This window comes from Mesoplodon mirus, assembly GCF_964341445.2.
Source record: "Mesoplodon mirus genome assembly, chromosome: 1".
Classification (NCBI taxonomy): domain Eukaryota; kingdom Metazoa; phylum Chordata; class Mammalia; order Artiodactyla; family Ziphiidae; genus Mesoplodon; species Mesoplodon mirus.
In genome coordinates this window covers 189,919,055-189,946,715 of record NC_138976.1, presented here as the reverse complement: position 1 = coordinate 189,946,715, position 27,661 = coordinate 189,919,055, and positions in this window count along the sequence as shown.

Below are 27,661 nucleotides of genomic sequence, written 5' to 3'. Positions count from 1 at the left end.
TATTTCACAGCCAATAAGTCATTGAAATAATGTGTATTTTTTAGAGAAATCTTCTTATATAATTAGGCAGAAAATCTCACCTGCCATAGTTTTCAAAACAGCATAATTTCACTCTTCTCAATGCTTAATCTGTTGTATTACACAACCTTTGAGTATTTAGATTTATCAATGACATGTACTTTAAAAATGTTTTAGAGATCCTACAAGTCTTTGAAAACATCCTTGTTCCTTGTTTCAGTTGCAGTTTTATGGATATTTTCTGCCTTGCACCTGATTATTCCAACAATTGATGGATGGCCTTGGGAATCTAATTCTGGTATTGATTGTTTTTGCTGACTTTCTCCCCTCGTAGATGATTTCTTCATTATTGTGTAAATTTAGATCATGAGCTCATGTTTAGCTAAACAGCTGACCTTGTCAGACGCTTAGGTGTGAACGCTCGTAAGCTTCAGCAGAAAGTCGGCAAAGATTTATTTGTGTCCCTCCAATGAGTTGCCCGCGAGAACACCGTTTTCTACAAGTGTTTGTCCAATACTCCCTCAAGAGGCAGGGGATTCCGACAGGGCTGCTTGGCGACCCCCGATCTGGGGCAGGGGCAGTGGGCGGCCTGTGGCCCAGGCAGAAGCCTCTCTGCATGTGTCACTGGGACACAATTGCCTGCGAACTTCGGTAACCTGGCAGGAAGCTACGATGCCAAGACCTATGGTTAGCTGTGCAGCGAGGTGTACTGCGCGGACAGGTTCCACACACACTTCAAGTAAGAGGTCGGCCTGAGTGGAAAGGTGAGAGTTTGGGCAGCTGTGCAGACAAAGAAGGCGCCCTTTGGCCTGGGCCTAAATGCTTGTGACACCCCACTGGACCTGCCGGGCTCTGAGGGCCCTGCCCTGGGCCCCCTGCTCCCCTGCCCTTTGTTCAGTCACAGCAGAGATCGCCACACCCACTCCCTCAGTGAGGGCAGTGTTCCAACCTCCCTCAGCCCCGCCCCCTCTCCGCAGGTTACCATGGACTACAGAGGCTGCATTCTGAGGCCAGGGCGTTCCGAGAATGCCAAGGGCAGACATGATGACCTTAAATGATTTCCTCTTGTGTCAGGTTTGGTAAACTTTAGGAGCTAGGAAATGGTCCACTTTACAGAAATGTTCAAATTTACTGGCATTTCTTATATTCTCTGCTATAACATTGTCCTGATTCTTTCTGTATATTCTTTACTTATGTTTTTGTTTTCCTTAATCAAAGTGTGTCTTTTCAATCTTTTCAAAGAAGATTCTTTGGACTTACTAAATCACCTCAATTTTATAGGTTTTCTGTTGTATTAAGTTCTGCTCATATCTTTATTTATCTTTTTTCTATGTTCTCAGGGTTTAGTGTTTTGATCTTCTGATGTCAATTAAAACACTTGGCTATTCATTTTAATAAATATTTTACTTATAAAGATTTGAACTTTTGAAGATTCCAGCTTACTTGTAAGTTTCTAAGGGTCAGGTCCTCTCCATTGTTGCTGGCCTAAGGTTTAGTTCACCATATAGCAATGTATATATTGACCTATTTTCCCCTCGACTTTCTGTGATTCCCTACATCTCACCTTTCTTTGCAGACAAGCCATTTGAAACACCCTTAACTTATTTCACAGCCAATAAGTCATTGAAATAATGTGTATTTTTTAGAGAAATCTTCTTATATAATTAGGCAGAAAATCTCACCTGCCATAGTTTTCAAAACAGCATAATTTCACTCTTCTCAATGCTTAATCTGTTGTATTACACAACCTTTGAGTATTTAGCTTTATCAATGACATGTACTTTAAAAATGTTTTAGAGATCCTACCAGTCTTTGAAAACATCCTTGTGCCTTGTTTCAGTTCCAGTTTTATGTATATTTTCTGCCTTGCACCCGATTATTCCTGCATCTGATGGATGGCCTTGGGAATCTAATTCTGGTATTGATTGTTTTTGCTGATTGTCTCCCCTTGTAGCTGCTTTCTTCATTATTGTGTAAATTTAGATCATGAGCTCATGTTTAGCTAAACAGCTGACCTTGTAAGAGGCTTAGGTGTGAACGCTCGTAAGTTTCAGCATAAAGTCGGCAAAGATTTATTTGTGTCCCTCCAGTGAGTGGCCCGCAAGGACCCGGTTTACTACAAGTGTTGGTCCAATACTCCCTCTAGAGGCAGGGGATTACGACAGGGCTGCTTTGCGGCCACCGATCTGGGGCAGGGGCAGTGGGTGGACTGTGGCCCGGGCAGGAGCCTCTCCGCGTGTGTCCCAGGGACCCATCTGCCTGCGAACCTCGGTCACCTGGCAGGAAGCTACGATGCCCAGACCTATTGTTAGCTGTGCAGCGAGGTGTACTGCACGGACAGGTTCCACACACACTGCAAGTAAGAGGGCGGCCTGATTGGAAAGGTGAGAGTTTGGGCAGCTGTGCAGACAAAGAAGGCGCCCTTTGGCCTGGGCCTAAATGCTTGTGACACTCCACTGGGCCTGCCGTGCTCTGAGGGCCCTGCCCTGTTCCCCCTGCTCCCCTGCCCTTTGTTCAGTCACAGCAGAGATGGCCACACCCACTCCCTCAGTGAGGGCAGTGTTCCAACCTCCCTCAGCCCCGCCCCCTCTCCGCAGGTTACCATGGACTACAGAGGCTGCATTCTGAGGCCAGGGCGTTCCGAGAATGCCAAGGGCAGACATGATGACCTTAAATGATTTCCTCTTGTGTCAGTTTGGTAAACTTTAGGAGGTAGGAAATGGTCCACTTTACAGAAATGTTCAAATTTACTGGCATTTCATATATTCTCTGCTCTAACATTGTCCTGACTCTTTCTGTATATTCTTTACTTATGTTTTTGTTTTCCTTAATCAAAGTGTGTCTTTTCAATCTTTTCAAAGAAGATTCTTTGGACTTACTAAATCAAATCAATTTTAGACGTTTTCTGTTGTATTAAGTTCTGCTCATATATTTATTTATCTTTTTTCTATGTTCTCAGTGTTTATTGTTTTCATCTTCTGATGTCAATTAAAACACTTGGTTATTCATTTTAATAAAACTTTTTACTTATAAAGATTTGAACTTTTGAAGATTCCATCTTACTTGTACGTTTCTAAGTGTCTGGTCCTCTCCATTGTTGCTGTCCTAAGGCTTAGTTCGCCATATAGCAAAGTATATATTGACCTATTTTCCCCTCGACTTTCTGTGATTCCCTACATCTCACCTTTCTTTACAGACAAGCCATTTGAAATACCCTTAACTTATTTCACAGCCAATAAGTCTTTGAAATAATGTGTATTTTTTAGAGAAATCTTCTTCTATAATTAGGCAGAAAATCTCACCTGCCATAGTTTTCAAAACAGCATAATTTCACTCTTCTCAATGATTAATCTGTTGTATTACACAACCTTTGAGTATTTAGCTTTATCAATGACATCTCCTTTAAAAAAGTTTTAGAGATCCTACCAGTCTTGGAAAACATCATTGTGCCTTGTTTCAGTTCCAGTTTTATGTATATTTTCTGCCTTGCACCCGATTATTCCTACATCTGATTGATGGCCTTGTGAATCTAATTCTGGTATTGATTGTTTTTGCTGATTGTCTCCCCTTGTAGCTGCTTTCTTCAGTATTGTGTAAATTTAGATCATGTGCTCATGTTTAGATAAACAGCTGACCTTGTAAGAGGCTTATGTGTGAACACTCGTAAGTTTCAGCAGAAAGTCGGCAAAGATTTATTTGTGTCCCTCCAATGAGTGGCCCGCAAGGACCCCGTTTTCTACAAGTTTTGGTCCAATACTCCCTCTACAGTCAGGGGACTCAGACAGGGCTGCTTTGCGGCCCACGATCTGGGGCAGGGTCAGTGGGCGGCCTGTGGCCCAGGCTGGAGCCTCTCCGCGTGTGTCCCAGGGATCCATCTGCCTGTAAAACTCGGTCACCTGGAAGGAAGCTACGATGCCCAGACCTATGCTTAGCTGTGCAGCGTGGTGTACTGCGTGGACAGGTTCCACACACACTTCAAGTAAGAGGTCGGCCTGAGTGGAAAGGTGAGAGTTTGGGCAGCTGTGCAGACAAAGAAGGCGCCCTTTGGCCTGGGCCTAAATGCTTGTGACACTCCACTGGACCTGCCGGGCTCTGAGGGCCCTGCCCTGGGCCCCCTGCTCCCCTGCCCTTTGTTCCATCACAGCAGAGATGGCCACACCCACTCCCTCAGTGAGGGCAGTGTTCCAACCTCCTTCAGCCCCGCCCCTTCTCCGCAGGTTACCATGGACTACAGAGGCTGCATTCTGAGGCCAGGGCGTTCCGAGAATGCAAAGGGCAGACATGATGACCTTAAATGATTTCCTCTTGTGTCAGTTTTGGTAAACTTTAGGAGCTAGGAAATGGTCCACTTTACAGAAATGTTCAAATTTACTGGCATTTCATATATTCTCTGCTCTAACATTGTCCTGACTCTTTCTGTATATCCTTTACTTATGTTTTTGTTTTCCTTAATCAAAGTGTGTCTTTTAAATTTTTTCAGAGAAGATTCTTTGCACTTACTAAATCACCTGAATTTTATACGTTTTCTGTTGTATTAAGTTCTGCTCATATCTTTATTTAACTTTTTTCTATGTTCTCAGGGTTTATTGTTTACATCTTCTGATGTCAATTAATACACTTGGTTATTCATTTTAATAAATCTTTTTACTTATAAAGATTTGAACTTTTGAAGATTCCAGCTTACTTGTACGTTTCTAAGGGTCAGGTCCTCTCCATTGTTGCTGGCCGAAGGCTTAGTTCGCCATATAGCAATGTATATATTGACCTATTTTGCCCTCGACTTTCTGTGATTCCCTACATCTCACCTTTCTTTGCAGACAAGCCATTTGAAATACCCTTAACTTATTTCACAGGAATAAGTCTTTGAAATACTGTGTATTTTTTAGAGAAAACTTCTTATATAATTAGGCAGAAAATCTCACCTGCCATAGTTTTCAAAACAGCATAATTTCACTCTTCTCAATGATTAATCTGTTGTATTACACAACCTTTGAGTATTTAGCTTTATCAATGACATGTACTTTAAAAATGTTTTAGAGATCCTACCAGTCTTTGAAAACATCCTTGTTCCTTGTTTCAGTTCCAGTTTTATGTATATTTTCTGCCTTGCACCCGATTATTCCTACATCTAAAGGATGGCCATGGGAATCTAATTCTGGTATTGACTGTTTTTGCTGATTGTCTCCCCTTGTAGCTGCTTTCTTCATTATTGTGTAAATTTAGATCATGAGCTCATGTTTAGCTAAACAGCTGACCTTGTAAGAGGCTTAGGTGTGAACGCTCGTAAGTTTCAGCATAAAGTCGGCAAGGATTTATTTGTGTCCCTGCAATGAGTGGCCCGCAAGGACCCCGTTTTCTACAAGTGTTGGTCCAATACTCCCTCTAGAGGCAGGGGATTACGACATGGCTGCTTTGCGGCCACCGATCTGGGGCAGGTGCAGTGGGTGGCCTGTGGCCCGGGCAGGAGCCTCTCCGCGTGTGTCCCAGGGACCAAACTGCCTGCGAACCTCGGTCACCTGGCAGGAAGCTACGATGCCCAGACCTATTGTTAGCTGTGCAGCGAGGTGTACTGCACGGACAGGTTCCACACACACTGCAAGTAAGAGGGCGGCATGATTGGAAAGGTGAGAGTTTGGGCAGCTGTGCAGACAAAGAAAGCGCCCTTTGGCCTGGGCCTAAATGCTTGTTACACTCCACTGGGCCTGCCGGGCTGTGAGGGCCCTGCCCTGGGCCCCCTGCTCCCCTGCCCTTTGTTCAGTCACAGCAGAGATGGCCACACACAGTCCCTCACTGAAGGCAATGTTCCAACCTCCCTCAGCCCCGCCCCCTCTCCACAGGTTACCATGGACAACAGAGGCTGCATTCTGAGGCCAGGGCGTTCCGAGAATCCCAAGGGCAGACATGATGACCTTAAATGATTTCCTCTTGTGTCAGTTTTGGTAAACTTTAGGAGCTAGAAAATGGTCCACTTTACGGAAATGTTCAAATTTACCGACATTTCATATATTCTCTGCTCTAACATTGTCCTGACTCTTTCTGTATATACTTTACTTATGTTTTTCTTTTCCTTAATCAAAGAGTGTCTTTTCAATCTTTTCAAAGAAGATTCTTTGGACTTACTAAGTCACCTGAATTTTATACGTTTTCAGTTGTATTAAGTTCTGCTCATATCTTTATGTATCTTTTTTCTATGTTCTCAGGGTTTATTGTTTACATCTTCTGATGTCAATTAATACACTTGGTTATTCATTTTAATAAATCTTTTTACTTATAAAGATTTGAACTTTTGAAGATTCCAGCTTACTTGTACGTTTCTAAGGGTCAGGTCCTCTCCATTGTTGCTGGCCTAAGGCTTAGATTGCCATATAGCAATGTATATATTGACCTATTTTCCCCTCGACTTTCTGTGATTCCCTACATCTCACCTTTCTTTGCAGACAAGCCATTTGAAATACCCTTAACATATTTCACAGACAATAAGTCTTTGAAATAATGTGTATTTTTTAGAGAAATCTTCTTATATAATTAGGCAGAAAACCTGACCTGCCATAGTTTTCAAAACAGCATAATTTCACTCTTCTCAATGATTAATCTGTTGTATTACACAACCTTTGAGTATTTAGCTTTATCAATGACATGTCCTTTAAAAATGTTTTAGAGATCTTACCAGTCTTTGAAAACATCATTGTGCCTTGTTTCAGTTCCAGTTTTATGTATATTTTCTGCCTTGCACCCGATTATTCCTACATCTGATGGATGGCCTTGGCAATCTAATTTTGGTATTGATTGTTTTTGCTGATTGTCTCCCCTTGTAGCTGCTTTTTTTCAGTATTGTGCAAATTTAGATCATGTGCTCATGTTTAGATAAACAGCTGACCTTGTAAGAGGCTTAGGTGTGAACACTCGTAAGTTTCAGCAGAAAGTCGGCAAAGATTTATTTGTGTCCCTCCAATGAGTGGCCCGCAAGGACCCCGTTTTCTACAAGTGTTGGTCCAATACACCCTCTAGAGGCAGGGGACTCAGACAGGGCTGCTTTGTGGCTTCTGATCTGGGGCAGGGTCAGTGGGCGGCCTGTGGCCCGGGCTGGAGCCTCTCCGTGTGTGTCCCAGGGATCCATCTGCCTGCGAACCTCGGTCACCAGGAAGGAAGCTACGATGCCCAGACCTATGCTTAGCTATGCAGCGCGGTGTACTGCGTGGACAGGTTCCACACACACTTCAAGTAAGAGGGCGGCCTGAGAGGAAAGGTGAGAGTTTGGGCAGCTGTGCAGACAAAGAAGGCGCCCTTTGTCCTGGGCCTAAATGCTTGTGACACTCCACTGGGCCTGCCGGGCTCTGAGGGCCCTGACCTGGGCCCCCTGCTCCCCTGCCCTTTGTTCAGTCACAGCAGAGATGGCCACACCCACTCCCTCAGTGAGGGCAGTGTTCCAACCTCCCTCAGCCCCGCCCCCTCTCCACAGGTTACCATGGACAACAGAGGCTGCATTCTGAGGCCAGGGCGTTCCGAGAATGCCAAGGGCAGACATGGTGACCTTAAATGATTTCCTCTTGTGTCAGTTTTGGCAAACTTTAGGAGCTAGAAAATGGTCCACTTTACGGAAATGTTCAAATTTACTGGCATTTCATATATTCTCTGCTCTAACATTGTCCTGACTCTTTCTGTATATTCTTTACTTATGTTTTTCTTTTCCTTAATCAAAGTGTGTCTTTTAAATCATTTCAAAGAAGATTCTTTAGACTTACTAAATCACCTGAATTTTATACGTTTTCTGTTGTATTAAGTTCTGCTCATATCTTTATGTATCTTTTTTCTATGTTCTCAGGGTTTATTGTTTTCATCTTCTGATGTCAATTAAAACACTTGGTTATTCAATTTAATAAATCTTTTTACTTATAAAGACTTGAACTTTTGAAGATTCCAGCTTACTTGTAAGTTTCTAAGGGTCAGGTCCTCTCCATTGTTGCTGGCCTAAGGCTTAGATCGCCATATAGCAATGTATATATTGACCTATTTTCCCCTCGACTTTCTGTGATTCCCTACATCTCACCTTTCTTTGCAGACAACCCATATGAAATACCCTTAACTTATTTCACAGCCAATAAGTCTTTGAAATAATGTGTATTTTTTAGAGAAATCTTCTTCTATAATTAGGCAGAAAATCTGCCCTGCCATAGTTTTCAAAACAGCATAATTTCACTCTTCTCAATGATTAATCTGTTGTATTACACAACCTTTGAGTATTTAGCTTTATCAATGACATGTCCTTTAAAAATGTTTTAGAGATCCTACCAGTCTTGGAAAACATCCTTGTGCCTGGTTTCAGTTCCAGTTTTATGTATATTTTCTGCCTTGCACCCGATTATTCCTACATCTGATGGATGGCCTTGGGAATCTAATACTGGTATTGATTGTTTTTGCTGATTGTCTCCCCATGTAGCTGCTTTCTTCAGTATTGTGTAAATTTAGATCATGTGCTCATGTTTAGATAAACAGCTGACCTTGTAAGAGGCTTAGGTGTGAACTCTCGTAAGTTTCAGCAGAAAGTCGGCAAAGATTTATTTGTGTCCCTCCAATGAGTGGCGCGCAAGTACCCCGTTTTCTACAAGTTTTGGTCCAATACTCCCTCTAGTGTCAGGGGACACAGACAGGGCTGCTTTGCGGCACACGATCTGGGGCAGGGTCAGTGGGCGGCCTGTGGCCCAGGCTGGAGCCTCTCCGCGTGTGTCCCAGGGATCCATCTGCCTGTGAACCTCGGTCACCTGGAAGGAAGCTACGATGCCCAGACCTATGCTTAGCTGTGCAGAGTGGTGTACTGCGTGGACAGGTTCCACACACACTTCAAGTAAGAGGGCGGCCTGAGTGGAAAGGTGAGGGTTTGGGCAGCTGTGCAGACAAAGAAGGCCCCCTTTGGGCTGGGCCTAAATGCTTGTGACACTCCACTGGGCCTGCCGATCTGTGAGGGCCCTGCCCTGGGCCCCCTTCTCCCCTTCCCTTTGTTCAGTCACAGCAGAGATGGCCACACCCACTCCCTCAGTGAGGGCAGTGTTCCAACCTCCCTCAGCCCCGCCCCCTCTCCGCAGGTTACCATGGACTACAGAGGCTGCATTCTGAGGCCAGGGCGTTCCAAGAATGCCAAGGGCAGACATGATGACCTTAAATGATTTCCTCTTGTGTCAGTTTTGGTAAACTTTAGGAGCTAGGAAATGGTCCGCTTTACAGAAATGTTCAAATTTACTGGCATTTCATATATTCTCTGCTCTAACATTGTCCTGACTCTTTCTGTATATCCTTTACTTATGTTTTTGTTTTCCTTAATCAAAGTGTGTCTTTTAAATTTTTTCAGAGAAGATTCTTTGCACTTACTAAATCACCTGAATTTTATACGTTTTCTGTTGTATTAAGTTCTGCTCATATCTTTATTTAACTTTTTTCTATGTTCTCAGGGTTTATTGTTTACATCTTCTGATGTCAATTAATACACTTGGTTATTCATTTTAATAAAATTTTTACTTATTAAGATTTGAACTTTTGAAGATTCCAGCTTACTTGTAAGTTTCTAAGGGTCAGGTCCTCTCCATTGTTGCTGGCCTAAGGCTTAGTTCGCCATATAGGAATGTATATATTGACCTATTTTGCCCTCGACTTTCTGTGATTCCCTACATCTCACCTTTCTTTGCAGACAAGCCATTTGAAATACCCTTAACTTATTTCACAGGAATAAGTCTTTGAAATACTGTGTATTTTTTAGAGAAATCTTCTTATATAATTAGGCAGAAAATCTCACCTGCCATAGTTTTCAAAACAGCATAATTTCACTCTTCTCAATGATTAATCTGTTGTATTACACAACCTTTGAGTATTTATCTTTATCAATGACATGTCCTTTAAAAATGTTTTAGAGATCCTACCAGTCTTGGAAAACATCCTTGTGCCTTGTTTCAGTTCCAGTTTTATGTATATTTTCTGCCTTGCACCCGATTACTCCTACATCTGATGGATGGCCTTGGGAATCTAATTCTGGTATTGATTGCTTTTGCTGATTGTCTCCCCTTGTAGCTGCTTTTTTCAGTATTGTGTAAATTTAGATCATGTGCTCATGTTTAGATAAACAGCTGACCTTGTAAGAGGCTTAGGTGTGAACGCTCGTAAGTTTCAGCAGAAAGTCGGCAAAGATTTATTTGTGTCCCTCCAATGAGTGGCCCGCAAGGACCCCGTTTTCTACAAGTGTTGGTCCAATATTCCCTCTAGAGGCAGGGGACTCAGACAGGGCTGCTTTGCGGCACCCGATCTGGGGCAGGGTCAGTGGGCGGCCTGTGGCCCGGGCTGGAGCCTCTCCGTGTGTGTCCCAGCGATCCATCTGCCTGCGAACCTCGGTCACCTGGAAGGAAGCTACGATGCCCAGACCTATGATTAGCTATGCAGCACGGTGTACTGCGTGGACAGGTTCCACACACACTTCAAGTAAGAGGGCGGCCTGAGAGGAAAGGTGAGAGTTTGGGCAGCTGTGCAGACAAAGAAGGCGCCCTTTGTCCTGGGCCTAAATGCTTGTGACACTCCACTGGGCCTGCCGGGCTCTGAGGGCCCTGACCTGGGCCCCCTGCTCCCCTGCCCTTTGTTCAGTCACAGCAGAGATGGCCACACCCAGTCCCTCAGTGAGGGCAGTGTTCCAACCTCCTTCAGCCCCGCCCCCTCTCCACAGGTTACCATGGACTACAGAGGCTGCATTCTGAGGCCAGGGCGTTCCGAGAATGCCAAGGGCAGACATGGTGACCTTAAATGATTTCCTCTTGTGTCAGTTTTGGTAAACTTTAGGAGCTAGAAAATGGTCCACTTTACGGAAATGTTCAAATTTACTGGCATTTCATATATTCTCTGCTCTAACATTGTCCTGACTCTTTCTGTATATTCTTTACTTATGTTTTTCTTTTCCTTAATCAAAGTGTGTCTTTTAAATCTTTTCAAAGAAGATTCTTTGGACTTACTAAGTCACCTGAATTTTATACGTTTTCTGTTGTATTAAGTTCTGCTCATATCTTTATGTATCTTTTTTCTATGTTCTCAGGGTTTATTGTTTTCATCTTCTGATGTCAATTAAAACACTTGGTTATTCATTTTAATAAATCTTATTACTTATAAAGACTTGAACTTTTGAAGATTCCAGCTTACTTGTACGTTTCTAAGGGTCAGGTCCTCTCCATTGTTGCTGGCCTAAGGCTTAGATCGCCATATAGCAATGTATATATTGACCTATTTTCCCCTCGACTTTCTGTGATTCCCTACATCTCACCTTTCTTTGCAGACAAGCCATATGAAATACCCTTAACTTATTTCACAGCCAATAAGTCTTTGAAATAATGTGTATTTTTTAGAGAAATCTTCTTCTATAATTAGGCAGAAAATCTGACCTGCCATAGTTTTCAAAACAGCATAATTTCACTCTTCTCAATGATTAATCTGTTGTATTACACAACCTTTGAGTATTTAGCTTTATCAATGACATGTCCTTTAAAAATGTTTTAGAGATCCTACCAGTCTTGGAAAACATCCTTGTGCCTGGTTTCAGTTGCAGTTTTATGTATATTTTCTGCCTTGCACCCGATTATTCCTACATCAGATGGATGGCCTTGGGAATCTAATTCTGGTATTGATTGTTTTTGCTGATTGTCTCACCTTGTAGCTGCTTTCTTCAGTATTGTGTAAATTTAGATCATGTGCTCATGTTTAGATAAACAGCTGACCTTGTAAGAGGCTTAGGTGTGAACTCTCGTAAGTTTCAGCAGAAAGTCGGCAAAGATTTATTTGTGTCCCTCCAATGAGTGGCGCGCAAGTACCCCGTTTTCTACAAGTTTTGGTCCAATACTCCCTCTAGTGTCAGGGGACACAGACAGGGCTGCTTTGCGGCCCACGATCTGGGGCAGGGTCAGTGGGCGGCCTGTGGCCCAGGCTGGAGCCTCTCCGCTTGTTTCCCAGGGATCCATCTGCCTGTGAACCTCGGTCACCTGGAAGGAAGCTACGGTGCCCAGACCTATGCTTAGCTGTGCAGCGTGGTGTACTGCGTGGACAGGTTCCACACACACTTCAAGTAAGAGGGCGGCCTGAGTGGAAAGGTGAGAGTTTGGGCAGCTGTGCAGACAAAGAAGGCGCCCTTTGGGCTGGGCCTAAATGCTTGTGACACTCCACTGGGCCTGCCGATCTCTGAGGGCCCTGCCCTGGGCCCCCTGCTCCCCTGCCCTTTGTTCAGTCACAGCAGAGATGGCCACACCCAGTCCCTCAGTGAGGGCAGTGTTCCAACCTCCCTCAGCCCCGCCCCCTCTCCACAGTTTACCACGGACAACAGAGGCTGCATTCTGAGGCCAGGGCGTTCCGAGTATGCCAAGGGCAGACATGGTGACCTTAAATGATTTCCTCTTGTGTCAGTTTTCGTAAACTTTAGGAGCTAGAAAATGGTCCACTTTACGGAAATGTTCAAATTTACTGGCATTTCATATATTCTCTGCTCTAACATTGTCCTGACTCTTTCTGTATATTCTTTACTTATGTTTTTCTTTTCCTTAATCAAAGTGTGTCTTTTAAATCTTTTCAAAGAAGATTCTTTGGACTTACTAAGTCACCTGAATTTTATACGTTTTCTGTTGTATTAAGTTCTGCTCATATCTTTATGTATCTTTTTTCTATGTTCTCAGGGTTTATTGTTTTCATCTTCTGATGTCAATTAAAACACTTGGTTATTCATTTTAATACATCTTTTTACTTATAAAGACTTGAACTTTTGAAGATTCCAGCTTACTTGTACGTTTCTAAGGGTCAGGTCCTCTCCATTGTTGCTGGCCTAAGGCTTAGATCGCCATATAGCAATGTATATATTGACCTATTTTCCCCTCGACTTTCTGTGATTCCCTACATCTCACCTTTCTTTGCAGACAAGCCATATGAAATACCCTTAACTTATTTCACAGCCAATAAGTCTTTGAAATAATGTGTATTTTTTAGAGAAATCTTCTTCTATAATTAGGCAGAAAATCTGACCTGCCATAGTTTTCAAAACAGCATAATTTCACTCTTCTCAATGATTAATCTGTTGTATTACACAACCTTTGAGTATTTAGCTTTATCAATGACATGTCCTTTAAAAATATTTTAGAGATCCTACCAGTCTTGGAAAACATCCTTGTGCCTGGTTTCAGTTCCAGTTTTATGTATATTTTCTGCCTTGCACCCGATTATTCCTACATCTGATGGATGGCCTTGGGAATCTAATACTGGTATTGATTGTTTTTGCTGATTGTCTCCCCTTGTAGCTGCTTTCTTCAGTATTGTGTAAATTTAGATCATGTGCTCATGTTTAGAGAAACAGCTGACCTTGTAAGAGGCTTAGGTGTGAACACTCGTAAGTTTCAGCAGAAAGTCGGCAAAGATTTATTTGTGTCCCTCCAATGAGTGGCCCGCAAAGACCCCGTTTTCTACAAGTTTTGGTCCAATACTCCCTCTAGAGTCAGGGGACTCAGACAGGGCTGCTTTGCGGCCCACGATCTGGGGCAGGGTCAGTGGGCGGCCTGTGGCACGGGTTGGATCCTCTCCGCGTGTGTCCCAGGGATCCATCTGCCTGCGAACCTCGGTCACCTGGAAGGAAGCTATGATGCCCAGACCTATGCTTAGCTGTGCAGCGTGGTGTACTGCGTGGACAGGTTCCACACACACTTCAAGTAAGAGGGCGGCCTGAGTGGAAAGGTGAGAGTTTGGGCAGCTGTGCAGACAAAGAAGGCGCCCTTTGGCCTGGGCCTAAATGCTTGTGACACTCCACTGGGCCTGCCGATCTCTGAGGGCCCTGCCCTGGGCCCCCTGCTCCCCTGCCCTTTGTTCCGTCACAGCAGAGATGGCCACACCCACTCCCTCAGTGAGGACAGTGTTCCAACCTCCCTCAGCCCCGCCCCCTCTCCGCAGGTTACCATGGACTACAGAGGCTGCATTCTGAGGCCAGGGCGTTCCAAGAATGACAAGGGCAGACATGATGACCTTAAATGATTTCCTCTTGTGTCAGTTTTGGTAAACTTTAGGAGCTAGGAAATGGTCCACTTTACTGAAATGTTCAAATTTACTGGCATTTCATATATTCTCTGCTCTAACATTGTCCTGACTCTTTCTGTATATTCTTTACTTATGTTTTTGTTTTCCTTAATCAATGTGTGTCTTTTAAATCTTTTCAAAGAAGATTCTTTGGACTTACTAAGTCACCTGAATTTTATACGTTTTCTGTTGTATTAAGTTCTGCTCATATCTTTATGTATCTTTTTTCTATGTTCTCAGGGTTTATTGTTTTCATCTTCTGATGTCAATTAAAACACTTGGTTATTCATTTTAATAAATCTTTTTACTTATAAAGATTTGAACTTTTGAAGATTCCAGCTTACTTGTACGTTTCTAAGGGTCAGGTCCTCTCCATTGTTGCTGGCCTAAGGCTTAGATCGCTTTATAGCAATGTATATATTGACCTATTTTCCCCTCGACTTTCTGTGATTCCCTACATCTCACCTTTCTTTGCAGACAAGCCATTTGATATACCCTTAACATATTTCACAGACAATAAGTCTTTGAAATAATGTGTATTTCTTAGAGAAATCTTCTTCTATAATTAGGCAGAAAATCTGACCTGCCATAGTTTTCAAAACAGCATAATTTCACTCTTCTCAATGATTAATCTGTTGTATTACACAACATTTGAGTATTTAGCTTTATCAATGACATGTCCTTTACAAATGTTTTAGAGATCCTACCAGTCTTGGAAAACATTCTTCTGCCTTATTTCAGTTCCAGGTTTATGTATATTTTCTGCCTTGCACCCGATTATTCCTACATCTGATGGATGGCCTTGGGAATCTAATTACGGTATTGATTGTTTTTGCTGATTGTCTCCCCTTGTAGCTGCTTTCTTCAGTATTGTGTAAATTTAGATCATGTGCTCATGTTTAGATAAACAGCTGACCTTGTAAGAGGCTTAGGTGTGAACACTCGTAACTTTCAGCAGAAAGTCGGCAAAGATTTATTTGTGTCCCTCCAATGAGTGGCCCGCAAGTACCCCGTTTTCTACAAGTGTTGGTGCAATACTCCTTCCAGAGGCAGGGGACTCAGACAGGGCTGCTTTGCGGCCCCAGATCTGGGGCAGGGGCAGTGGGCGGCCTGTGGCACGGGTTGGATCCTCTCCACGTGTGTCCCAGGGAACCATCTGACTGCGAACCTCGGTCACCTGGCAGGAAGCAACGATGCCCAGACCTATGCTTAGCTGTGCAGTGTGGTGTACTGCGCGGACACGTTCCACACACACTTCAAGTAAGAGGGCGGCCTGAGTGGAAAGGTGAGAGTTTGGGCAGCTGTGCAGACAAAGAAGGCGCCCTTTGGCCTGGGCCTAAATGCTTGTGACACTCCACTGGGCCTGCCGGGCTCTGAGGGCCCTGCCCTGGGCCCCCTGCCCCCCTGCCCTTTGTTCCCTCACAGCAGAGATGGCCACACCCACTCCCTCAGTGAGGGCAGTGTTCCAACCTCCCTCAGCCCCGCCCCCTCTCCGCAGGTTACCATGGACTACAGATGCTGTATTCTGAGGCCAGGGCGTTCCGACAATGCCAAGAGCAGACATGATGACCTTAAATGATTTCCTCTTTTGTCAGGTTTGGTAAATTTTAGGAGCTAGGAAATGGTCCACTTTACAGAAATGTTCAAATTTACTGGCATTTCATATATTCTCTGCTCTAACATTGTCCTGACTCTTTCTGTATATTCTTTACTTATGTTTTTGTTTTCCTTAATCAAAGTGTGTCTTTTAAATCTTTTCAAAGAAGATTCTTTGGACTTTCTAAATCACCTGAATTTTATACGTTTTCTGTTGTATTAAGTTCTGCTCATATCTTTATGTATCTTTTTTCTATGTTCTCAGGGTTTATTGTTTTCATCTTCTGATGTCAATTAAAACACTTGGTTATTCATTTTAATAAATCTTTTTACTTATAAAGATTTGAACTTTTGAAGATTCCAGCTTACTTGTACGTTTCTAAGGGTCAGGTCCTCTCCATTGTTGCTGGCCTAAGGCTTAGTTCACCATATAGCAATGTATATATTGACCTATTTTCCCCTCGACTTTCTGTGATTCCCTACATCTCACCTTTCTTTGCAGACAAGCCATTTGAAATACCCTTAACTTATTTCACAGCCAATAAGTCTTTGAAATAATGTGTAATTTTTAGAGAAATCTTCTTATATAATTAGGCAGAAAACCTGACCTGCCATAGTTTTCAAAACAGCATAATTTCACTCTTCTCAATGATTAATCTGTTATATTACACAACCTTTGAGTATTTAGCTTTATCAATGACATGTCCTTTACAAATGTTTTAGAGATCCTACCAGTCTTTGAAAATATCCTTGTTCCTTGTTTCATTTCCAGTTTTATGTATATTTTCTGCCTTGCACCCGATTATTCCTACATCTGATGGATGGCCTTGGGAATCTAATTCTGGTATTGATTGTTTTTACTGGTTGTCTCCCCTTGTAGCTGCTTTCTTCATTATTGTGTAATTTAGATCATGAGCTCACGTTTAGCTAAACAGCTGACCTTGTAAGACGCTTAGGTTTCAACACTCGTAAGTTTCAGCAGAAAGTCGGCAAAGATTTATTTGTGTCCCTCCAATGAGTGGCCCGCAAGGACCACGTTTTCTACAAGTGTTGGTCCAATACTACCTCTAGAGGCAGGGGACTCAGACAGGGCTGCTTTGCGGCCGCAGATCTGGGGCAGGGGCTGTGGGCGTCCTGTGGCCTGGGCTGGAGACTCTCTGCCTGTGTCCCTGGGACCCATCTGCCTGCGAACCTCGTTCACCTGGCAAGAAGCTACGATGCCCAGACCTATGCTTAGCTGTGCAGCACGGTGTACTGCGCGGACACGTTCCACACACACTTCAAGTAAGAGGGCGGCCTGAGTGGAAAGGTGAGAGTTTGGGCAGCTGTGCAGACAAAGAATGAGCCCTTTGGCCTGGGCCTAAATGCTTGTGACACTCCACTGGTCCTGCCGGGCTCTGAGGGCCCTGCCCTGGGCCCCCTGCTCCCCTGCCCTTTGTTCAGTCACAGCAGAGATGGACACATCCACTCCCTCAGTGAGGGCAGTGTTCGAACATCCCTCAGCCCCGCCCCCTCTCCGCAGGTTACCATGGACTACAGAGGCTGCATTCTGAGGCCAGGGCGTTCCGAGAATGCCAAGGGCAGACATGATGACCTTAAATGATTTCCTCTTGTGTCAGTTTTGGTAAACATTAGGAGCTAGGAAATGGTCCACTTTACAGAAATGTTCAAGTTTACTGGCATTTCATATATTCTCTGCTCTAACATTGTCCTGACTCTTTCTGCATATTCTTTACTTATGTTTTTGTTTTCCTTAATCAAAGTGTGTCTTTTCAATCTTTTCAAAGAAGATTATTTGGACTTACTAAGTCACCTGAATTTTATACGTTTTCTGTTGTATTAAGTTCTGCTCATATCTTTATGTATCTTTTTTCTATGTTCTCAGGGTTTATTGTTTTCATCTTCTGATGTCAATTAAAACATTTGGTTATTCATTTTAATAAATCTTTTTACTTATAAAGATTTGAACTTTTGAAGATTCCAGCTTACTTGTACGTTTCTAAGGGTCAGGTCCTCTCCATTGTTGCTGGCCTAAGGCTTAGATCGCCATATAGCAATGTATATATTGACCTATTTTCCCCTCGACTTTCTGTGATTCCCCACATCTCACCTTTCTTTGCAGACAAGCCATTTGAAATACCCTTAACATATTTCACAGACAATAAGTCTTTGAAATAATGTGTATTTTTAGAGAAATCTTCTTCTATAATTAGGCAGAAAATCTGACCTGCCATAGTTTTCAAAACAGCATAATTTCACTCTTCTCAATGATTAGTCTGTTGTATTACACCACCTTTGAGTATTTAGCTTTATCAATGAAATGTCCTTTACAAATGTTTTAGAGATCCTACCAGTCTTGGAAAACATCCTTCTGCCTTGTTTCAGTTCCAGTTTTATGTATATTTTCTGCCTTGCACCCGATTATTCCTACATCTGATGGATGGCCTTGGGAATCTAATTATGGTATTGATTGTTTTTGCTGATTGTCTCCCCTTGTAGCTGCTTTCTTCATTATTGTGTAAATTTAGATCATGTGCTCATGTTTAGATAAACAGCTGACCTTGTAAGAGGCTTAGGTGTGAACACTCGTAACTTTCAGCAGAAAGTCGGCAAAGATTTATTTGTTTCCCTCCAATGAGTGGCCCGCAAGGACCCCTTTTTCTACAAGTGTTGGTGCAATACTCCTTCTAGAGGCAGGGGACTCAGACAGGGCTGTTTTGCGGCCCCAGATCTGGGGCAGGGGCAGTGGGCGTCCTGTGGCACGGGTTGGATCCTCTCCGCGTGTGTCCCAGGGAACCATCTGACTGCGAACCTCGGTCACCTGGCAGGAAGCTACGATGCCCAGACCTATGCTTAGCTGTGCAGCGCGGTGTACTGTGTGGACACGTTCCACACACACTTCAAGTAAGAGGGCGGCCTGAGTGGAAAGGTGAGAGTTTGGGCAGCTGTGCAGACAAAGAAGGCGCACTTTGGCCTGGGCCTAAATGCTTGTGACACTCCACTGGGCCTGCCGGGCTCTGAGGGCCATGCCCTGGGACCCCTGCTCCCCTGCCCTTTGTTCAGTCACAGCAGAGATGGCCACACACACTCCCTCAGTGAGGGCAGTGTTCCAACCTCCCTCAGCCCCGACCCCTCTCCGCAGGTTACCATGGACTACAGAGGCTGCATTCTGAGGCCAGGGCGTTCCGAGAATGCCAAGGGCAGACATGATGACCTTAAATGATTTCCTCTTGTGTCAGTTTTGGTAAACTTTAGGAGCTAGGAAATGGTCCACTTTACAGAAATGTTCAAATTTATTGGCATTTCATATATTCTCTGCTCTAACATTGTCCTGACTCTTTCTGTATATTCTTTACTTATGTTTTTGTTTTTCTTAATCAAAGTGTGTCTTTTAAATCTTTTCAAAGAAGATTCTTTGGACTTACTAAATCACCTGAATTTTATACGTTTTCTGTTGTATTAAGTTCTGCTCATATCTTTATGTATCTTTTTTCTATGTTCTCAGGGTTTATTGTTTTCATCTTCTGATGTCAATTAAAACACTTGGTTATTCATTTTAATAAATCTTTTTACTTATAAAGATTTGAACTTTTGAAGATTCCAGCTTACTTGTACGTTTCTAAGGGTCAGGTCCTCTCCATTGTTGCTGGCCTAAGGCTTAGTTCACCATATAGCAATGTATATATTGACCTATTTTCCCCTCGACTTTCTGTGATTCCCTACATCTCACCTTTCTTTCCAGACAAGCCATTTGAAATACCCTTAACTTATTTCACAGCCAATAAGTCTTTGAAATAATGTGTAATTTTTAGAGAAATCTTCTTATATAATTAGGCAGAAAACCTGACCTGCCATAGTTTTCAAAACAGCATAATTTCACTCTTCTCAATGATTAATCTGTTGTATTACACAACCTTTGAGTATTTAGCTTTATCAATGACATGTCCTTTAAAAATGTTTTAGAGATCCTACCAGTCTTGGAAAATATCCTTCTGCCTGGTTTCAGTTCCAGTTTTATGTATATTTTCTGCCTTGCACCCGATTATTCCTACATCTGATGGATGGCCTTGGGAATCTAATTCTGGTATTGATTGTTTTTGCTGATTGTCTCCCCTTGTAGCTGCTTTCTTCATTATTGTGTAAATTTAGATCATGAGCTCACGTTTAGCTGACCAGCTGACCTTGTAAGATGCTTAGGTTTCGACACTCGTAAGTTTCAGCAGAAAGTCGGCAAAGATTTATTTGTGTCCCTCCAATTAGCGGCCCGCAAGGACCCCGTTTTCTACAAGTGTTGGTCCAATACTCCCTCTAGAGGCAGGGGACTCAGACAGGGCTGCTTTCCGGCCCCAGATCTGGGGCAGGGGCAGTGGGCGGCCTGTGGCCTGGGCTGGAGACTCTCTGCGTGTGTCCGTGGGATCCAACTGCTTGCGAACCTCGTTCACCTGGCAAGAAGCTACGATGCCCAGACCTATGCTTAGCTGTGCAGCGCGGTGTACTGCGCGGACACGTTCCACACACACTTCAAGTAAGAGGGCGGCCTGAGTGGAAAGATGAGAGTTTGGGCAGCTGTGCAGACAAAGAATGCGCCCTTTGGCCTGGGCCTAAATGCTTGTGACACTCCACTGGGCCTGCCGGGCTCTGAGGGCCCTGCCCTGGGCCCCCTGCTCCCCTGCCCTTTGTTCAGTCACAGCAGAGATGGCCCCATCCACTCCCTCAGTGAGGGCAGTGTTCGAACATCCCTCAGCCCCGCCCCCTCTCCGCAGGTTACCATGGACTACAGAGGCTGCATTCTGAGGCCAGGGCGTTCCGAGAATGCCAAGGGCAGACATGATGACCTTAAATGATTTCCTCTTGTGTCAGTTTTGGTAAACTTTAGGAGCTAGTAAATGGTCCACTTTACAGAAATGTTCAAGTTTACTGGCATTTCATATATTCTCTGCTCTAACATTGTCCTGACTCTTTCTGCATATTCTTTACTTATGTTTTTGTTTTCCTTAATCAAAGTGTGTCTTTTCAATCTTTTCAAAGAAGATTATTTGGACTTACTAAGTCACCTGAATTTTATACGTTTTCTGTTGTATTAAGTTCTGCTCATATCTTTATGTATCTTTTTTCTATGTTCTCAGGGTTTATTGTTTTCATCTTCTGATGTCAATTAAAACACATGGTTATTCATTTTAATAAATCTTTTTACTTATAAAGATTTGAACTTTTGAAGATTCCAGCTTACTTGTACGTTTCTAAGGGTCAGGTCCTCTCCATTGTTGCTGGCCTAAGGCTTAGATCGCCATATAGCAATGTATATATTGACCTATTTTCCCCTCGACTTTCTGTGATTCCCCACATCTCACCTTTCTTTGCAGACAAGCCATTTGAAATACCCTTAACATATTTCACAGACAATAAGTCTTTGAAATAATGTGTATTTTTAGAGAAATCTTCTTCTATAATTAGGCAGAAAATCTGACCTGCCATAGTTTTCAAAACAGCATAATTTCACTCTTCTCAATGATTAGTCTGTTGTATTACACCACCTTTGAGTATTTAGCTTTATCAATGAAATGTCCTTTACAAATGTTTTAGAGATCCTACCAGTCTTGGAAAACATCCTTCTGCCTTGTTTCAGTTCCAGTTTTATGTATATTTTCTGCCTTGCACCCGATTATTCCTACATCTGATGGATGGCCTTGGGAATCTAATTATGGTATTGATTGTTTTTGCTGATTGTCTCCCCTTGTAGCTGCTTTCTTCATTATTGTGTAAATTTAGATCATGTGCTCATGTTTAGATAAACAGCTGACCTTGTAAGAGGCTTAGGTGTGAACACTCGTAACTTTCAGCAGAAAGTCGGCAAAGATTTATTTGTTTCCCTCCAATGAGTGGCCCGCAAGGACCCCTTTTTCTACAAGTGTTGGTGCAATACTCCTTCTAGAGGCAGGGGACTCAGACAGGGCTGTTTTGCGGCCCCAGATCTGGGGCAGGGGCAGTGGGCGTCCTGTGGCACGGGTTGGATCCTCTCCGCGTGTGTCCCAGGGAACCATCTGACTGCGAACCTCGGTCACCTGGCAGGAAGCTACGATGCCCAGACCTATGCTTAGCTGTGCAGCGCGGTGTACTGTGTGGACACGTTCCACACACACTTCAAGTAAGAGGGCGGCCTGAGTGGAAAGGTGAGAGTTTGGGCAGCTGTGCAGACAAAGAAGGCGCACTTTGGCCTGGGCCTAAATGCTTGTGACACTCCACTGGGCCTGCCGGGCTCTGAGGGCCATGCCCTGGGACCCCTGCTCCCCTGCCCTTTGTTCAGTCACAGCAGAGATGGCCACACACACTCCCTCAGTGAGGGCAGTGTTCCAACCTCCCTCAGCCCCGACCCCTCTCCGCAGGTTACCATGGACTACAGAGGCTGCATTCTGAGGCCAGGGCGTTCCGAGAATGCCAAGGGCAGACATGATGACCTTAAATGATTTCCTCTTGTGTCAGTTTTGGTAAACTTTAGGAGCTAGGAAATGGTCCACTTTACAGAAATGTTCAAATTTATTGGCATTTCATATATTCTCTGCTCTAACATTGTCCTGACTCTTTCTGTATATTCTTTACTTATGTTTTTGTTTTTCTTAATCAAAGTGTGTCTTTTAAATCTTTTCAAAGAAGATTCTTTGGACTTACTAAATCACCTGAATTTTATACGTTTTCTGTTGTATTAAGTTCTGCTCATATCTTTATGTATCTTTTTTCTATGTTCTCAGGGTTTATTGTTTTCATCTTCTGATGTCAATTAAAACACTTGGTTATTCATTTTAATAAATCTTTTTACTTATAAAGATTTGAACTTTTGAAGATTCCAGCTTACTTGTACGTTTCTAAGGGTCAGGTCCTCTCCATTGTTGCTGGCCTAAGGCTTAGTTCACCATATAGCAATGTATATATTGACCTATTTTCCCCTCGACTTTCTGTGATTCCCTACATCTCACCTTTCTTTCCAGACAAGCCATTTGAAATACCCTTAACTTATTTCACAGCCAATAAGTCTTTGAAATAATGTGTAATTTTTAGAGAAATCTTCTTATATAATTAGGCAGAAAACCTGACCTGCCATAGTTTTCAAAACAGCATAATTTCACTCTTCTCAATGATTAATCTGTTGTATTACACAACCTTTGAGTATTTAGCTTTATCAATGACATGTCCTTTAAAAATGTTTTAGAGATCCTACCAGTCTTGGAAAATATCCTTCTGCCTGGTTTCAGTTCCAGTTTTATGTATATTTTCTGCCTTGCACCCGATTATTCCTACATCTGATGGATGGCCTTGGGAATCTAATTCTGGTATTGATTGTTTTTGCTGATTGTCTCCCCTTGTAGCTGCTTTCTTCATTATTGTGTAAATTTAGATCATGAGCTCACGTTTAGCTGACCAGCTGACCTTGTAAGATGCTTAGGTTTCGACACTCGTAAGTTTCAGCAGAAAGTCGGCAAAGATTTATTTGTGTCCCTCCAATTAGCGGCCCGCAAGGACCCCGTTTTCTACAAGTGTTGGTCCAATACTCCCTCTAGAGGCAGGGGACTCAGACAGGGCTGCTTTCCGGCCCCAGATCTGGGGCAGGGGCAGTGGGCGGCCTGTGGCCTGGGCTGGAGACTCTCTGCGTGTGTCCGTGGGATCCAACTGCTTGCGAACCTCGTTAACCTGGCAAGAAGCTACGATGCCCAGACCTATGCTTAGCTGTGCAGCGCGGTGTACTGCGCGGACACGTTCCACACACACTTCAAGTAAGAGGGCGGCCTGAGTGGAAAGATGAGAGTTTGGGCAGCTGTGCAGACAAAGAATGCGCCCTTTGGCCTGGGCCTAAATGCTTGTGACACTCCACTGGGCCTGCCGGGCTCTGAGGGCCCTGCCCTGGGCCCCCTGCTCCCCTGCCCTTTGTTCAGTCACAGCAGAGATGGCCCCATCCACTCCCTCAGTGAGGGCAGTGTTCGAACATCCCTCAGCCCCGCCCCCTCTCCGCAGGTTACCATGGACTACAGAGGCTGCATTCTGAGGCCAGGGCGTTCCGAGAATGCCAAGGGCAGACATGATGACCTTAAATGATTTCCTCTTGTGTCAGTTTTGGTAAACTTTAGGAGCTAGTAAATGGTCCACTTTACAGAAATGTTCAAGTTTACTGGCATTTCATATATTCTCTGCTCTAACATTGTCCTGACTCTTTCTGCATATTCTTTACTTATGTTTTTGTTTTCCTTAATCAAAGTGTGTCTTTTCAATCTTTTCAAAGAAGATTATTTGGACTTACTAAGTCACCTGAATTTTATACGTTTTCTGTTGTATTAAGTTCTGCTCATATCTTTATGTATCTTTTTTCTATGTTCTCAGGGTTTATTGTTTTCATCTTCTGATGTCAATTAAAACACATGGTTATTCATTTTAATAAATCTTTTTACTTATAAAGATTTGAACTTTTGAAGATTCCAGCTTACTTGTACGTTTCTAAGGGTCAGGTCCTCTCCATTGTTGCTGGCCTAAGGCTTAGATCGCCATATAGCAATTTATATATTGACCTATTTTCCCCTCGACTTTCTGTGATTCCCTACATCTCACCTTTCTTTGCAGACAAGCCATTTGAAATACCCTTAACATATTTCACAGACAATAAGTCTTTGAAATAATGTGTATTTTTAGAGAAACCTTCTTCTATAATTAGGCAGAAAATCTGACCTGCCATAGTTTTCAAAACAGCATAATTTCACTCTTCTCAATGATTAGTCTTTTGTATTACACCACCTTTGAGTATTTAGCTTTGTCAATGACATGTCTTTTACAAATGTTTTAGAGATCCTACCAGTCTTGGAAAATATCCTTCTGCCTTGTTTCAGTTCCAGTTTTATGTATATTTTCTGCCTTGCACCCGATTATTCCTACATCTGATGGATGGCCTTGGGAATCTAATTATGGTATTGATTGTTTTTGCTGATTGTCTCCTCTTGTAGCTGCTTTCTTCATTATTGTGTAAATTTAGATCATGTGCTCATGTTTAGATAAACAGCTGACCTTGTAAGAGGCTTAGGTGTAAACACTCGTAACTTTCAGCAGAAAGTCGGCAAAGATTTATTTGTTTCCCTCCAATGAGTGGCCCGCAAGGACCCCTTTTACTACAAGTGTTGGTGCAATACTCCTTCTAGAGGCAGGGGACTCAGACAGGGCTGTTTTGCGGCCCCAGATCTGGGGCAGGGGCAGTGGGCGGCCTGTGGCACGGGTTGGATCCTCTCCGCGTGTGTCCCAGGGAACCATCTGACTGCGAACCTCGGTCACCTGGCAGGAAGCTACGATGCCCAGACCTATGCTTAGCTGTGCAGCGCGGTGTACTGCGTGGACACGTTCCACACACACTTCAAGTAAGAGGGCGGCCTGAGTGGAAAGGTGAGAGTTTGGGCATCTGTGCAGACAAAGAAGGCGCCCTTTGGCCTGGGCCTAAATGCTTGTGACACTCCACTGGGCCTGCCGATCTCTGAGGGCCCTGCCCTGGGCCCCCTGCTCCCCTGCCCTTTGTTCAGTCACAGCAGAGATGGCCACACACACTGCCTCAGTGAGGGCAGTGTTCCAACCTCCCTCAGCCCCGCCCCCTCTCCGCAGGTTACCATGGACTACAGAGGCTGCATTCTGAGGCCAGGGCGTTCCGAGAATGCCAAGGGCAGACATGATGACCTTAAATGATTTCCTCTTGTGTCAGTTTTGGTAAACTTTAGGAGCTAGGAAATGGTCCACTTTACAGAAATGTTCAAATTTACTGGCATTTCATATATTCTCTGCTCTAACATTGTCCTGACTCTTTCTGTATATTCTTTACTTATGTTTTTCTTTTTCTTAATCAAAGTGTGTCATTTAAATCTTTTCAAAGAAGATTCTTTGGACTTACTAAATGACCTCAATTTTATACGTTTTCTGGTGTATTAAGTTCTGCTCATATCTTTATGTATCTTTTTTCTATGTTCTCAGGGTTTATTGTTTTCATCTTCTGATGTCAATTAAAACACTTGGTTATTCATTTTAATAAATCTTTTTACTTATAAAGATTTGAACTTTTGAAGATTCCAGCTTACTTGTACGTTTCTAAGGGTCAGGTCCTCTCCATTGTTGCTGGCCTAAGGCTTAGTTCACCATATAGCAATGTATATATTGACCTATTTTCCCCTCGACTTTCTGTGATTCCCTACATCTCACCTTTCTTTCCAGACAAGCCATTTGAAATACCCTTAACTTATTTCACAGCCAATAAGTCTTTGAAATAATGTGTAATTTTTAGAGAAATCTTCTTATATAATTAGGCAGAAAACCTGACCTGCCATAGTTTTCAAAACAGCATAATTTCACTCTTCTCAATGATTAATCTGTTGTATTACACAACCTTTGAGTATTTAGCTTTATCAATGCCATGTCCTTTACAAATGTTTTAGAGATACTACCAGTCTTGGAAAATATCCTTGTGCCTGGTTTCAGTTCCAGTTTTATGTATATTTTCTGCCTTGCACCCGATTATTCCTACATCTGATGGATGGCCTTGGGAATCTAATACTGGTATTGATTGTTTTTGCTGATTGTCTCACCTTGTAGCTGCTTTCTTCATTATTGTGTAAATTTAGATCATGAGCTCACGTTTAGCTGACCAGCTGACCTTGTAAGATGCTTAGGTTTCAACACTCGTAAGTTTCAGCAGAAAGTCGGCAAAGATTTATTTGTGTCCCTCCAATGAGTGGCCCGCAAGGACCCCGTTTTCTACAAGTGTTGGTCCAATACTCCCTCTAGAGGCAGGGGACTCAGACAGGGCTGCTTTCCGGCCCCAGATCTGGGGCAGGGGCAGTGGGTGGCCTGTGGCCTGGGCTGGAGCCTCTCCGCGTGTGTCCCTGGGACCCATCTGCCTGCGAACGTCGTTCACCTGGCAAGAAGCTACGATGCCCAGACCTATGCTTAGCTGTGCAGCGTGGTGTACTGCGCGGACAGGTTCCACACACACTTCAAGTAAGAGGGCGGCCTGAGTGGAAAGGTGAGAGTTTGGGCAGCTGTGCAGACAAAGAATGCACGCTTTGGCCTGGGCCTAAATGCTTGTGACACTCCACTGGGCCTGCCGGGCTCTGAGGGTCCTGCCCTGGGCCCCCTGCTCCCCTGCCCTTTGTTCAGTCACAGCAGAGATGGCCACATCCACTCCCTCAGTGAGGGCAGTGTTCCAAACTCCCTCAGCCCTGCCCCCTCTCCGCAGGTTACCATGGACTACAGAGGCTGCATTCTGAGGCCAGGGCGTTCCGAGAATGCCAAGGGCAGACATGATGACCTTAAATGATTTCCTCTTGTGTCAGTTTTGGTAAACTTTAGGAGCTAGGAAATGGTCCACTTTACAGAAATGTTCAAGTTTACTGGCATTTCATATATTCTCTGCTCTAACATTGTCCTGACTCTTTCTGTATATTCTTTACTTAAGTTTTTGTTTTCCTTAATCAAAGTGTGTCTTTTAAATCTTTTCAAAGAAGATTCTTTGGACTTACTAAGTCACCTGAATTTTATACGTTTTCTGTTGTATTAAGTTCTGCTCATAACTTTATGTATCTTTTTTCTATGTTCTCAGGGTTTATTGTTTTCATCTTCTGATGTCAATTAAAACACTTGGTTATTCATTTTAATAAATCTTTTTACTTATAAAGATTTGAACTTTTGAAGATTCCAGCTTACTTGTAAGTTTCTAAGGGTCAGGTCCTCTCCATTGTTGCTGGCCTAAGGCTTAGATCGCCATATAGCAATGTATATATTGACCTATTTTCCCCTCGACTTTCTGTGATTCCCTACATCTCACCTTTTTTGCAGACAAGCCATTTGAAATACCCTTAACATATTTCACAGACAATAAGTCTTTGAAATAATGTGTATTTTTTAGAGAAATCTTCTTATATAATTAGGCAGAAAATCTGACCTGCCATAGTTTTCAAAACAGCATAATTTCACT